This window comes from Marmota marmota, unplaced genomic scaffold (assembly GCF_001458135.2).
Source record: "Marmota marmota marmota unplaced genomic scaffold, marMar, whole genome shotgun sequence".
Lineage (NCBI taxonomy): Eukaryota > Metazoa > Chordata > Mammalia > Rodentia > Sciuridae > Marmota > Marmota marmota.
Window position 1 is genome coordinate 114,410 of NW_026000052.1, and position 15,530 is coordinate 129,939.

Here is a 15,530-nt window from a genome sequence, read left to right on the forward strand (position 1 = left end):
TCCATCCTGAAGCTTAATTTCGCTGGATACACAATTCTTGGTTGGAACCCATTTTCTTTCAGTGTTTGAAATATGTTATTCCAGGATCTTCTAGCTTTCAGAGTCTGTGTTGAAAGATCAGCTGTTATCCTGATTGGCTTACCCCTAAATGTAATCTGCTTCCTTTCTCTTGTAGCTTTTAAAATTCTGTCCTTATTCTGTATGTTGGACATCTACATTATAATGTGTCTAGGTGTGGATCTCTTAAAAAAAAAAAAAAAAAAAAACAAGGAAACACACACGCACACACAACCATTTGTTCCCGAGTAGAAACATAAATAGGGCAGAATCGAACACTTTGTTCTTCTTTCTTCCAATGGCAAAAAAAAAAAAAAAGTAAAAGAAAAGGCAGGCTGGTGGTTGGTGGCTGCGCCCCACAGAGCCCCTTCCACAGTGGTGTGTACAAAGGGACAGCCCAGGCTCTGGGGTTTGTGCAACACGGGGGGCGGGGGCAGACAGAGGCAGCTCGAGGAAGGGCGGGGGTGTCATGCGCCCAGGGAGCAGGGGGTCCAGCTTATTGAAGTCCAGGGCGCCCTCTCTGAGTTCTGGGTACCCCCGGGGATATACCTGGGCACCCTCGGGGGAGGGGGTCGCCAGGACCGGGCGCTCTCCAAGTCTGGGGCACCCATGCCCCGCCCCTCGTGAGCCCGCTCCTCAAGGAGGGAGGCGGCGCCCGAGCTCGGGCTCAGTATGTGGGCACCTGGTGCTGGGGCAGCAGCTGGCATCCGCTGTTGATGTGGCTGATAACTTTCTGCTTGAGCTGCACCACTTGCTCGCTCAGCAGGCTCCTGATCTGGCTCTTGAGTGTCTTCAGTTTCTCCTCCACGTTCGAGATGCGCTCCAGCTTGCGCTTGTGCCACTTGGAAGCTGCCATGCATTTGCCCAGCCTCTTGCGATCTGGCTCCTGCGTGTCCACCTCGATGGGCCACAGGGTTGGGCTCTCGCAGAAGCTTGGCACATCGGCCACCATCTGTGGCTCGTCCTTGAGCGCTGCCAGGTGCAGCGCCCCCAGTGCTACGGGGGCAGCTGCGGTGGGAAGGGAATGGGATCAGCGGTGACCGCCACAGTGGCAGCACCCAGCACCCCTGCGAGCCACCCGCTAGCTGCTCAGGTTAGCTTAGAGCGGTGCCTCCTTGTGGCCAGCTCGCCGAGGTGGGGTGAATGGGGGGCCAGGCGCTGGATGCCGTGCCAGAGGGTCTTCTTTCAGTGCCACAGCAGAGGCTGCCCTACCTACCGGCGCCAAGCTGGTTCTGCTTGTGCAAATCTTCCAGGGCCTTCACAAAGCCCTCGGTGAACTCCTGCTCCTCCCTGGCTGTCACCTTGGGGTAGAGGAACTGCGTGTGTGTCCTGTGGTGGTGGCCAGCCCTTTGGAGTGGATTATGAGGCGCGCGAGCTCAGGAGAGGCGACCTTGAGCAGCTCCAAGCCGGTGAGGGTGAGGAGGGCAGAGGCCGGGGGCCACCGCACTGGGGGCGCCCATCCCGCCAGGGAGGCTGAGGTGGCGCAGCCGCTGTCTGGAGCCGCAACACCTGCTTGCTCAGGCTCAGTGTCAGCGCCTGCTTCTGGGGCGCCCAGGGAACAAGCAGCCCTGGGACGCTAAGTTGTGGCCATGGCCACTGGTGCTACCGCCTGGGCTCGGGCTCTGGGCCTCATTGCCTTAGAGGGGTGTTTCCATCCTCTGGCTCCCCCCACCTCAAAGCACCGGTAGGAGGTGGGGGAGTGGCTGGGCCGCTGGGCCTGGCCCTCCTACAGCAGCTCCTCAGAAACCTTGTTCTTAAGGGAGAAAAATTTAAAGCATTCCCTCTAAAATTAAAAAAAAAAAAAAGATGCCCTTTTTTTGCCACTTTTTTTTTTTTTTTTGCCACTTCTATTCAACAACATCCTTGAAACTCTATTCAAAACAATTAGAAGAAAGAATTAAAGATAAACGAGTAGGAAAAGAGGAACTCAAACTATCACTATTTGCTAATGATATGCTTCTATATTTAGAAAATCCAAAAAATTCACCTGAAAACTTTCTTGACTAATAAATAAATTCAGCAAAATAAACACCCACAAACCAAATGCATTTCTATACTTTAACAATGAATCCATTGTTAAAAAAAAAAAAAAAATCAGGAAAACCACCCCATTAACAATGGCCTCAAAAAAAAAAAAAAAAAAAAGAATAAAACAAGATACTTGGGAATCAATCTAAAAAAGAGTTAAAATACCTCTACAATGAGAACTACAGAACACTAAAGATACAGATTGAAGATCTTAGAAGATGTAAAGATGATCCAGGCACTTGGATAGGCAGAATGATCATAGTCAAAACAGCCATACTAACAAAGTAGTTATACAGATTCAATGCACTTCCTTTTAAACTTCCAATGACATTCTTCATAAAACTAGAAAAAGCAATCATTAACTTAATTTGAAAAAAATAGGAGAGCCACAATAGCCAAAGCAATTCTCAACAAAATGAGTGAATCAGTAGGCATCACAATACTAGACCTAAAACTATACTACAGAGAAATAGTTTTAAAGAATTTTTAAAAAGGTACCAAGAGACATGTAGACCAATCTCCTACTAGAAAAAGATGCCAAAAACATAAATTGGAGAAAAGATAGCCTCTTCAACAATTGGTGCTGGGAAAACTGGAAATCCATATGTGGAAAGATGAAATTAAACCTCTATATCTCACTGTGCTCAAAAATAAACTCAAAGTAGATCAAAGACTTAGACATGAGAATGGAAACCCTGTGACTAACAGAAAAAAAGAAGGTCCACATCCTCATCATGTTAGCTTAGGACCTGACTTCTTGAACAAGATTCCTAAAGCACAAACAATATAATTAGGAATCAATAAATGGGATGGATTCAAAGAAAGAAGCTTATTCTTCACAAAGGAAACAATCTATAACATGAAGAGAGAGCCTACAGAATGAGAAAATAAGTCTTTACCACCACACCACAAATCTCCAAGATATATAAAGAACTCAACAAACAATGCCAAAAAAAAGATACATAACCCATCAGTAAATGGACTAAGAAACTGAACAGACACTTCACAGAAGAAGAAATATAATTGATCAACAAACACATAAAACAGACCATAATCTTTAGCAATTATAGAAATGAAAATCAAAGCTATTTCAATATTTAATTTCACTGTAGTCATAGTGGCAATTATCAAGAATACAAGAAATAATTCTTTTCATGAGGATGGGGAAGAAAAGGTACATTCATACATTGCTGGTGGCCACATCAATGTAGAGTAGGTCAATTCACAATAGCTAAACTATGGAAACAACCTAGGTACCCTTCAACAGATGAATGAATAAATAAAATGTGATATATATGTTTGTGTGTGTGTGTGTGTGTGTGTGTGTGTGTGTGATATTACTCAACCCTAAAAAGAATAAAGTTATGCCACTTGCTGGCAAATGGATGGAACTTGAGAATTCCATGCTAAGCTAAATAAACCAATAGCAAACTTCCAAAGGCTGAATATTTTATCTCATGTGCAGATGCTAATTCACAATGGAAGGCACTAGGGAAGAATAAATGCACTTTGGATTAGAGAGAGGGAAGTGAAGGGAGGGAAAGAGGTATGAGGTTTTGAAGGATTATGAAATGGATCAGATATTATTACCCTGCATGCTTATACAATTACATGACTGGTGCAATTCTACATCAAGAAAATTCTACAACAAGAAAAATGTGAAGGTATACTTCATTTATATATGCTGTGTCAATGCATTATACTGTTATATATAGCTAATTGTAACAAATGCAAAAAAAGATAGAATAAAACAAATTACAAACTATAAGAACTAAAACACTGTTGTACTGAAATAGAAGGCAACATACAAACCAATGCACAGAAAAGAGAAGAAGGATAAGCCCACACATTCACTTCACACTCATCTTTGAGAAGGGGGCCAATAATACAGAATGGATAAAGGATAGTCTCTTTAACAGATGGTGATGAGGATACTTAATATTTACATGGGGAAGAAAGAAAATACTGGGGTCCCATTTACCAATCTCTTCCCATCCTACTAAGGTGACAGATATGATCTTTCTCTGATTTGATCACTACACAGTGTTACATGTATTAAAATATCATGCTATACCACACAAGTAGATGAAGTCGCTATTTTTCAATCTAAAATTTAAAAAAAGAAAGAAGAGCATAAGTTTGTGAGCAATAAAAACAAAACACAGAAGAAACACTTTACAACATTGCTTTAGGAAATGGTCCTTTGGCTATGACAGTAAAAGGACAGGGGACAGAACCATAAACAGACAAATATAATTTCACTAAACCAAAAGCTTCTGCACAGCACAGTAAGCATGAACAAGGAAAAAGACTCAACTGTTGGAATGAGAGAAATTACTTACACATCACCTGAGAAAAGTGTAAAGTCTAAAACACACAAGAAAATCCCTATGACTCTATTAAAATAAAAAACTTGAGAAAAAACCAGTCAGCGAGCTGGGCACAATGGGACATACTTTAATACCAGTGGTTTCAGAAGCTGGGGTGGGAGGATCACAAGTTTAAAACCAGCCTCATTAAATTAGCCAGGCCAAAAGAAACTGAGTCAAACCCTGTCTCTAAATTTAAAATAAATGAATAAATAAAACTCTGGGGATGTGGCTCAGTGGTTAAGTGCTGTGGATTCAATCTCTAGTGGCAAAAAAAAAAAAATGTAAACAGAGAGTAGCATGTTGTTTGCAAAGAAATGTGGCTAGGGTAAAATGGGGTGCTGAATCTTCAATGGATATAAAATTTCAATTGTATAAGATAAACAACTTCTAGATATTTGCAGAATAATTCTGTACTTAAACTTTACAATACTATAATGTTCACTTATGTTTTCAGAGTGCATATATCCTACTTAGTATTCTTACTATTGTGCAAGGGAGGAAGGAAGGAAGGGATGAAGGGAGAGAAGGATGATGGAGAGAGAGGAGGAGGAGGCAGAAGGCAGGGAAAGGTGGACTAGCCCCATGATGCTCTTCCTACACAGTCAGGATTTCTGCTCAAAGTGGACCTGTCCTTGATTGAATATTCTGCTGTTGCTATCATAATTTTTATTGATTTTATCTTACTACTTATTTTTCATAAGTAAATTCCAAGAAGGCAATGGACCACAGGTATGAACCCAGCACATAGATGTAACCTGCAGGTGTACTGCATTTGGCCACCTCATGCACATTGAGTTTTCATTCCCATAATCACAGAAGTCCAGTGGGCCAAGGAAATATGGGAGCTATGAGACCATGTTCCAACCACAAATAAGTAAAAAAAGGGAGGGTGCTGAAACCCAGGGAGGCCACACAGGAATGTCCACCAGAATTAGATTAAAATACAGAAAGAAGACAGCTTTGTCACTCAAGGCACTTCTCTGTGTTAGCCCACCTCTCCAGCTGAGGATGTGAAGGGAAAGGGAAAGCAGGGTGATCCGCAGTCACTTTTCTTCCAGTTCTTTCAAACTCATTTACAAATCAGTTGGAGAAACTGTCCACAGTTATCAAAGTGTAGTAAAAACTATTGCACTGGTTCTGTGTAACACATTCACTGCTTTGGCATTAATGAACACAACATGGATGTGCAAGCGCTACAATATGACTTACTTGTAAGTTTGCATTTAGAATTGATATGGCATACTTAACGATAAATGTTAGAAGTCTTGCTAATAATTTAAAATGCTGTAATAAGAAGGACAATTAAAACACAGATAAAGTGTACTATGACATGTGAAGAGATCACAGAAGAAAGAAATAGATTTCTGTGGCATGCTGTCAATGGCACAGGTCACCTGCTTTTAGACAGGGACTCTAAGTTTTCATTTTGCATTGGGCCTGACAAATTACACAAGTTGCCCTAACAATACCAGTAAAAAGGAGCATACTTCACCGGAGAAGATGCTGATTCTCTGATCTGGTAAGATAAACTAAAAGATGAGCCTGAGCATAGAAGGAGGAAGAGAAGAAAGAGTAGGAGGAGAGTCTCCCAAGGTGTCCCACATGTGGATGCCTGACAAATGACATAAGAACTAAAGTAAAAGATCCTGAAAGAGTGAAAGCTGAAAAAAAAGATGAGCAATAAAATAAAAACCTTTAACAGTAAAATATCAGTGAAAGCAACAAACTCATATGTATTTAGTGATAAAAATAATTGACTTCATAGACAAAAAGTGATGGGAACAGACAAATCTTTCATATAGAAGAGTTCAAAACAATACAGGAGAATAGCATCCCCTCCTTCATGTGGAGCTTAGCATCCTTGTCTTTTTAGGAGTGGGCAGACTCAGTGACTTAAATGCAACAAATAGTTAAGGAATAAGGGGAAAGTATTACATTCCCAAAGGATGAACCTGGCACAAACTACCTTGACAATGGATGGACTATAGCGCTTCAAATATTTCAGTGACCATCAGGTAACCTCATCATGCTGTGACAACAAGGCATTTCAAATCCATGCTATTCCTTCAAAAATTATTTAATCAGTTCTTTTTACAGGTAACTGACAATGACCATTTTCACATGCAGGGAACAAACCATAAGACTACGCTCTCCCTCAGTGTTGAGTGCCTACCTTTCAGTAATCAAACAGAATAATTAATTTTAATTTGTTTATAATTAACAAATATTTATTGCACATGTTAATAGAATCAAGCATAATATTTCCAAATGCATGGTACACAGTGATTGTATCTAATTATCTATCTTCTACTTTTATCCCTTGTCCTGCCCCAGCACCCTTCCTACTCTCAAAAAACTACTATTGGGCTTCCATATTACTTTTAAAAAATCAACTCTAGGTTGTAGGTGGCAAACACGGTAATAGAAAAATTATTTCTGCAGCCACAAACAAGCATTTGCAGAAATGAACTCTCCCCACATCTCAGAGACCATAATTGTTAACATCTGGCTGAGTCTCCCTTTATCTCATTGTACACAATCCAAAAAACAATCTCCAGCTACTGCTTTCACTATGCTGACCTTAATTTTTCCATAAATCATCCAATTGTCTTCAGTTCTCACCACATGAGAACAGGGGCTCCACTGAGATCATCAGAAACCACTAGGGCACTACATCTCAAGGTCCCTCCTTTGTCACCCTGTAGTTCACTTTTTAGTGGTTTTTAGAACAAGAGGTTCTGCCTTACTTTTTACAATCATCTCTTCCAGAAATCCACGTCATTACATTTCCCTGGTTTTCTATCTCCTTAACTGGATGCCCTCACTCTCCCTCTCCTTCATAGACTTCTCTTTTCCATTGCTAAATATAGGTGTGTCCCCAGCTCAGAGAAACTCCCTGTACTTCTATGTCTTCACCCACACCCAGGATTATGCTAAGTCTCATGGCAGTATTTTCCACATTCCCCTGCCTCCAAATATCCATTTTCTTCCCACTCCTCTCCTCTCACCTTCAGACATGTTCATGTGGATATCTAAGAGAAATCACAAACATCAACGCAAAAGCCTTCCTCAAGACTAGCCTCATGCGGTCTTTCTGCCCCATACAGGATTGGGTATCAGCAAGTACCCTAGAGTGCTTAAGTTCAGCAATCGTCCTTGGTCCTTTCACCATTACACTCACCCCAATCCATCCCCCAAACCTGCTTATTCTAAAGACAATATTATAAACATATGTGTGAGTGAGTGTGTGTGTGTGTGTGTGTGTGTGTGTGTGAGAGAGACATATATTTAAAATTATAAATATATAAGTATACAATTATATGTATATTAAATATCTATTAAATATATAATTATAAATAAATCAATCAGATTAAACCACTTTTATTCCTGTTACCAAGTTATGCCATCATGCTATATAATGCATATTCTATTGAAAATCATATCCATGAAGACAAGTTCTGCTAAATGGCCACAAATCCTCTTCATATCAAGAGACTTAAAAGCTGCTTTTGCCAAAAAGCACCGATTATTCTCTGATGCCTACAGATGCCCAATGGACAACCACAAGTGAGATGACACTTGACATCTCTGAAATATATTTATTCTATTTATTGGCTTATAATAATCACAGCATAGAAAAGAGAAAGAAATATCTGCAGTATTAGTAAGGACTCCTGAAACATCCCAGGCACAACAGGAGTAGGAAGAGGCCATGACTGAATTGAAACTCTTACCCCACTTCTGAATAAAATTTTGAAAAAAAAATGTATATAAATATATATGTTCACACACACACACACACACACGCACGCACACTGGATGGTGAGTGTAATCCTCCCTTCCATAGCTGGATGATTAATTTCATACATACAATTAATGAAGATTTGTATGAAAAAATTAAAAAGCTGCTTGTAAAACAAGTACTGGAGGGCTTTCTAAAATTATTAGTAACCAAGTAAGCCAATGAGTAGGCAAATACTCTGGTGGACGCCAGAAAAAAGTCAAAAGTATAGTTCTGGTGCCATCTAGTGTCTAATAAGGAGTTAGCACGTCTAACAATGAAAGTACCCACGTTAAGCAGAACCCTAAGTACAAGTAGAGATGAGACAGGAATTGTTGAAACCTAAATAAGGGGTGGGGAAATTCAACTGGAGAAGCAAGAAATGGAAGGCTTCCTAAGGAGGCCTTTATCTCACAGGTAGAAAAGGATTGGGGCAGGTAAATGACATGGCGAGGGGTGTCTTAGAATAATTGAGAAGGTAAAACATTCATGGATGGTAACCTTAGATCAGATGCATAGAAGGGGTCAGTACTCCAGGTCTCTTTAGTGCTTGAATTCTTGGGTCAGACTTCGGGAATAGTAGCCCTCACAAGTATAGGAGTACAGGTTCCTTGCTGTTTTGTTGATGCCTATGTCCTCTTTGCCTAGAACAAAGCCTGGTGTTAATAGTTTTATTTTAAAATGCAAGGGGTTCTGTTTCCATATATAAAACCAAATAAGGGTTGTGGTTATGCCTAGAGGTAGAGTGTTCACCTATTATGCATGAGGCACTGGGTTCAAGCCTCACCACCACATAAAAATAAAATAAATGTATTGTGTTCATCTACAACTAAAAAATAAATGTTTAAAAGAAAAAAAACCTAAATGATAACAGTGTCAAAAACAGATCCCCTGCCCCATCCATGCCAAACTGCCTTTTAGAGAATCACGAAGCTGGGGCTTGGCCTTCCTCCAGTGTCCTACTTTACAGATGTAGGGAGTTTCCCAAAGTCGCTTCTGGAAAGGGTCGAGGCCTCCTCCCCCATCAATCTTTTTTTCATTGCCCAGGTGCTAGGAAACCCCTACCTGTGAGCCAGTGGAGTGGACTGTGCAATCCAGACCAGGCTCCAGCAAGTGGTGGCTGCATCACAGGCTTACCCTCTGGGGACCTCCAGGTCTCAGTATGTACACAGCAGGCACCAAGAGAAGTCTCTGTGAACATTCTGGAAAAAATGTTGTTCTCCCAAAACAAAGTGTCTCAGGCAATATCACCAGGAATCCTTCCAGAAACCCCATGGAACCCAACCAACCTGAAAATATGGAAAGTGCACAGCATCCCGTGAGAGGGAGGAGCCAAGAAAGGCTGTGCTGTGGCTTTTTCAGCCTCCCTCCATTGCCTCAATATGTAGGTGGGAAAACTGAGGCCTCCTGTGGAGCAGACCCTGAGGTCACATTTCTATCTCAGAGCACAAAGACCCTTCTTCCTCACTGGGTCAACAGTGACTCCTGACAGAATTAACGGATGCCTCTCCTGACTCCCTTGGCCTCCTGTGGATGCACCCACCATGCCCTCTGCTCCCGCGCCACTGCACCTCCTGGTTCCTAGGCTTCACATAAGGGGTCCTGAGTGGGCTGCCTCCCACGTGCTTCCCCTGTCTTCTCCCCGCCCACTGTTCTTATGGGTTGGGCTCCACTCACTCAGCCTGACTCTGCCTCATCAGCTCTGCCAAACAATTAAGCCCCACTAGGTCCTCTCCACTTTTTTTCATAGGCTCCACCCAGCATCTGGCCTCTTACCTGCACTGTTCTGCAGAGCCACGCCCACTCTACCTATTTGATCCTCTGCATTCTGTCCACGTGGCTCATCCTCCGCTGACCTATTTAACTCTCTGGGATTGCAGGTTTTTTCCTCTAGCTGTGGAACCTTTGCTGTCTGGCTTGGCTCAATTCCACCAACATCCACTAGCATACCAAATGGCTCTGATTTTCTTCGTTAGCTATGCTTTTCCATCAAGTTCACTCCTACACCAGCCACCTGGGTCACCTGGCCTTTCCACTGCTCCTGGAAAACTTCATCTGAAATGAATGAAAGGAATCTTGCAGAGATGCCAATGATTGTGACACCACTGAGTCTAAGGGACAATTACATTTGGGCTCTGGTCACGTTTGGACCCCACATCTCCAATGGTTGACCTTGAACCACTTTGCTAACCTGAGTCAGACTATCTCCATTTACAAAATTTAGCTGATGATAATACTTTATTTGCATAAATGTGAGCATGTTTTCAGCACTGTCTGTGTATTATGGATGCAGAAGAGACACTGGCAAGCAACTAGCAAGGTCCCTGCCCTTTATGTGGAAGAGCCCAGCCAGAATTTAAAAAGCATGTTTGCAAAGGACATGGCCTTCTGCTTTTCTTTAGCTCTGTGGCCTTCAGCACCTTCTCTTACCCTTTCAGCCCAGGATGGGCACAGGTACTTGGCAAACAAGAGTCATCTGTGATCTCTTCTCCAGCCAGCCTGGGGCATGTCAGAATGAGGTGTCTGATCATGGCCATCTTTCTCAAGGTTCAGTCTCAGAAGAAAAAGCCTCTTTATAATGACTTATGTATAACTATGGTTTATTCTGACAGCCTGACTCAGTGCTGTAGAGACAGGGCAGCAGTTGGGGACTTGGGTTTCAAGCTGCAGAAACTGAACTGGGTGCTTTCAAAAATGCACCAGATGACACTGGGGAGGTCAAGGGAACCTGATGGCAAAGTTCAATAAAACCAGGAGCTGGGTTTTGCCAGGTGATCTCAGTGCCCAAAACCCCTATATAGTCCTTCCTGGAGCCTGCTGCTATATGAGCACACTGTAAGTCTTTCTGCTGTCACTTTGTCGCTGCTCAGATTCTAAATCTTCAGAGAAGGGGTCCGGTTGGCGGGTATAGGTACTGGCTGGGAATATGAATTCTTGACATTCAACTAGGTATTGAAGGATGAGTAGAAATTTGCTAAAGAGCAAAGGAAAGGACATTTTAGGTAAGAACACCATTTGTGACCTCATAAAGAAATTTGTGTCCTCTCAGAATCACAAAACCACACTATGCCAGATGCTTTTCTCATCCTGTCATTCCCCCAACCTTTCAAAAATAGTGCCGTATGTTGGGAAACTGATTGCATTGTTTTATGAAAATGCTACAGGCTCTTATAAAGAATTCAAAGTATACAGAAGGATACTTCAAAACTGAGCAAGGGGTGGGAATCTTGCCAAAACCCAGTGCCTCAAACACCAGAATTATCATTAGGCAGTATCATTTTCTAGGCCTTTCTAGTCACATAGATTGGAGGGTGAATAAAAAGGGGGGGATGGGTAGAAAGAAAGAAAAAACTTTTATTAAAATAAGATTAAATGTGGGCTGGCTTTGTGGCTCAATGGGAAAATACTTGCCTAGCACATGCGAGGTGCTGGGTTATATCATCAATACCACATAGAAATAAAGAAATAGTCCAGCCCTGGGGGCTCAGGGCCAGGGTCTATACCTATACAGCCTCACTTAGCTGGCCCTCACTCTGGATACCAGTGGGAAGAACCTGACAGAGCAGAACAACTACAGCAGCATTCCTCACGAGGGGAAGCACACGCAGCTGTATGAGCGGTCCTCGCCCATCAATCCAGCCCAGAGTGGCAGCCCCAATCACGTGGATTCCACCTACTTCCCTGGCTCTTCTACATCATCATCGTCAGACAATGATGAGGGTAATGCAAAGGTAGAAGGTTCCCCCACTGCCTTTTCAGGAAGCCAGCTAGTAGAAGGCTAAGGGAGCCAGATAGGCACAGTCCAGCCAATCCCCTGCCTCCTGTTGATGCCCACCAGGAACCACATGGACATCACCACACCTCCCCTGCCCCCCCTCGGTCACACCTGAGGTGCTAAGAGTGGCCGAGCACAGGCACAAGAAGGGGCTTACATCTTGTTTTATTTCTTTATTTTTTATACTAAAAATAAAGAAATAAAACATCTTCCACATCCTGATGAAGGGTGAAATCAAAATTGCTGTTTCTATTGAAGATGAAGCCAACAAAAACCTGCTTCTGGCCGCCCTGCTCTATAGGCCAGTCCGTCAGTATGTTTAGAGAGTCCTGTTTAGTTTGGCAGAAAGCAGAAAGAAAACAGAGAGACTTGCTTTTAGGGGGAAAAAAAAAAGACTTCCACCAGAATTCTCACCAGTGATCATGAAGGAATGGGCAGCTTACAAGGGGACATCTCCTCCAACCCGTCTCAGGGCAAGGGCAGAGGCTTGGCAGGAGTCTTGGCTTTGGGCTCTATGAGGAAAGGGTCGCAACAGGCCCTTCAGTGCCTTCTGGACGGCGGCAGCATCGGGACACTGTGGAGACTTCTCAGGCAGTGACAGCAGCAGGACTAGGAAGTCCCAGGGCAGAGTCCAGCCTATTCCTTCTCAGGGAGAGAAACTAGAAATCGCTGGCACTCTGGTGCCCACTGGGCGGGAAGCAGGCGGGTCATGGGGGCCGAGGGCTTTTCCCATTGCAAGTGGTCTCTGTGGGAGGACCAGCAAGAGGGCGTCCAAGAGGAGTTCTTTCCACCCCAGGGATGCGGAGGTTTGGTAGAGGTGGAAGGCACTATGCCGGAGGTCACAAAAGCCAGGGAGCAATTCAGGGCAGACCTCCTTATGCTGCTTCAGCGGAAGAAGTGGCCAAAGAGCTGAAGTCAAAATCCGGGGAACCAAACTCCTCTGCCGTCTTCACACGGGTCCCTGGCTGAAAACAGAGTGATGGCCTAGGAGAAGCCAGTGCCCCAGATGAATGGGAGTGCAGTGGACAACAGGGCCCCCAGCCATTCTGAGAGTGCCTTGAACAATGACTAAAATGTGCAATACAAATCCTCATTAAATGCACTAAGTACAGACAGCGCCTGCCGCAGTGAGGCTGCTCTGGAGTCCGCTGTCCTAAATAAAGAAGAGTCAACTTATTCTTTATAGAGAGTAAAGATTTAGGAATATCTGCAGAGAAAGAGAGCCTGCAGTTATGTACATTTTGTATTTTAGCATAAAAGAAAAATGAGGACTTTGGAAATTCAGATCCCTCTTTGATTTCAGAGATTTAAACAACACATTTTGTGTCTTAACCAGTTTTAATCAAAATGCTACAATAAAACAAAAAAGAGAGAACAAAAGTGAAGAGCATTTGACTCCCCCATTTAAAATGAAGTACACACAATGTTTAAACTGGTTATGACAAAAGCCTATAGTTGTATTTCTTGAACTATAAAGAAAACAAATTTTGGCAGTCTTTATATATAGCTTAAAATACAATTTTTAGCATTTGGCACCATATGTATGCCATTATATTTGATTTTGCATTACTGTTTCACAATGAAGCTTTGTTTAAGGCTTTGATTTTCATGATTATGAAAGAAATAAGACACAACCACAGTTTTTTTTTCTTACTTAAATTTTATCATTGTTGATGTGGTTCTTTTGTGTTTAAAAAAAAGTGCAACTATGGAAACTAAAAAATTATAAAGTAATATTGCCATTCTGCTGATTTTAAATACACAGTACATCATAATACTTTACAAGCAAGTTAAATGGAGATAAAGTGTTGAGGGCCACAGCTTAGTCAGGATGATGCATGGCATTTTGCCAGAAGTAGTGGTTGAGAGGTGACGCCAGCGAGCCATTGAGATGATGATGGTTAAGTTAAGCTGTGTATTGAGTTGTATATAGACCTTTGCTGTCCAGCAATAGGGCGGCTCTTGCTGCCTCGGGTGCCTGCTACTTTGGAGTTCCTGTTGAGTTCTTGCGGGGTTCCAAGAGAGTGCATGCGGAGCCTGGTGGAGGGGGAGAGTGTTCCCGGGGAGCGTGTGTGGAGTGTGCTGATGGAGTTCGGAAATAAAGAGTTGCTGTTTGAACCTACAAGTGGTGGCTCGGTTATTTGTGCCCAGCCAGGCTGCGGCATTTGGTGGCCCGTGTGGGGAACACCTGAAGCTTGGGGGTAAGTGAAATTGCTCACCCCTGAAGGAGAGCGAAAGAATGGGTGACCATTTCAAAAAACAATGTGTTTTTGTTTTGTTTTGTTTTGTTTTGTTTTTATTTCAAGTTGCCTGTCCCTAGAACATTCTCAGGCAAACTGGGGGAAATGATTGGCTCAGGGTTTGAAGTTGTTTGGCCCTGAGGAAGAGATAGAAGTAAACCATGGATACACATATCAAGAAAATAGAAAAACTGATACAATGAATTTTTGTTCCGTTTTTGTTTCATTCTGTTTCAGTTTTGTTTTGTGTTATCTTGTTGGGTTGCGTTATCTTTATAGTAGATCAGAAATTAGTAAAAAACAAACTGAAAGAGTGTTAAGTAAATTGTTAGAGGTTCAGACTATGGTAGAAGACATTTTAGATCAAGTAAAAGAGAAGGTCTCTCGAGCTAGTCAGACAGGAAGAAAATTTAAAGGAAAAGGGGCTATCAGGGAAAAAGTTACAACAGGAGGCTGCTACTAACACCTTTCTATCACCAGAGGGCATAAGTGTCCAACCAACAGCTCCACCTATGGAGACAACATATGCTGGGGGGCCCCCAACCCCCGTAGTTGATAGATGGGATCCTGAGACAGGACCTCAAAGATTAGCATGCCCTGTACTTGAGAAGGCAGGAGGGCAGCAAATTCACCGTGCTCTATATTTCAAAACAGTGAAGCAGCTTAAAGAGGCTGTAACAACCTATGGCCCTCAAGCACCCTTCACCGTAAGCATGGTCGAATTCATTACCAACTTGGACATAATGCCAGAAGATTGGACTAGCATGTGTAAAGCTGTGCTAAATGGAGGTCAATACCTGTTATGGAAGGTTGCCAATCAGGTTATCCTCAGAGAAATCTAGATATATTGTTAGGAAAGGGACCTTATGATGATCAGCAGCAATAAATTAGATATGATCCTGCTATATACTCACAAATTGCTGTAGATGCAGTAAGGACATGGAAGACTTTACAAGGACATGGAGATTTACAAGATCAATTATCTAAGGTAATACAAGGAGCTAATGAACCTTACGCTGAAATTGTAGATAGGCTTATTCAAACAGCTACCAGAGTTTTGGGGGATACAGAACAAGCAATGCCATTAATAAAACAACTGGCTTATGAGCAAGCAAATAAATGGTGCAGGGAGGTCATTAGATCATGAAAACATGAAGATTTAAACACATATATTAAATTATGTAGAGACATTAATGAACAAAGGCAAGTCTAGGCAGCTGCAGTACAACAGGCTTTGAATGCCAGGCCAAAAACATGCTACAATTGTGAACAAACAG

The 15,530-nt window shown here is 42.6% G+C and overlaps 2 pseudogenes; one reads left to right on the top strand and one right to left on the bottom strand.

Moving 5' to 3' along the window:
• Nucleotides 1-254: 254 nt before the first annotated feature.
• Nucleotides 255-10,186, bottom strand: LOC107159095 (annotated as a pseudogene).
• A 432-nt stretch (nt 10,187-10,618) lies between these two features.
• Nucleotides 10,619-13,199, top strand: LOC107159096 (annotated as a pseudogene).
• Nucleotides 13,200-15,530: the final 2,331 nt, after the last annotated feature.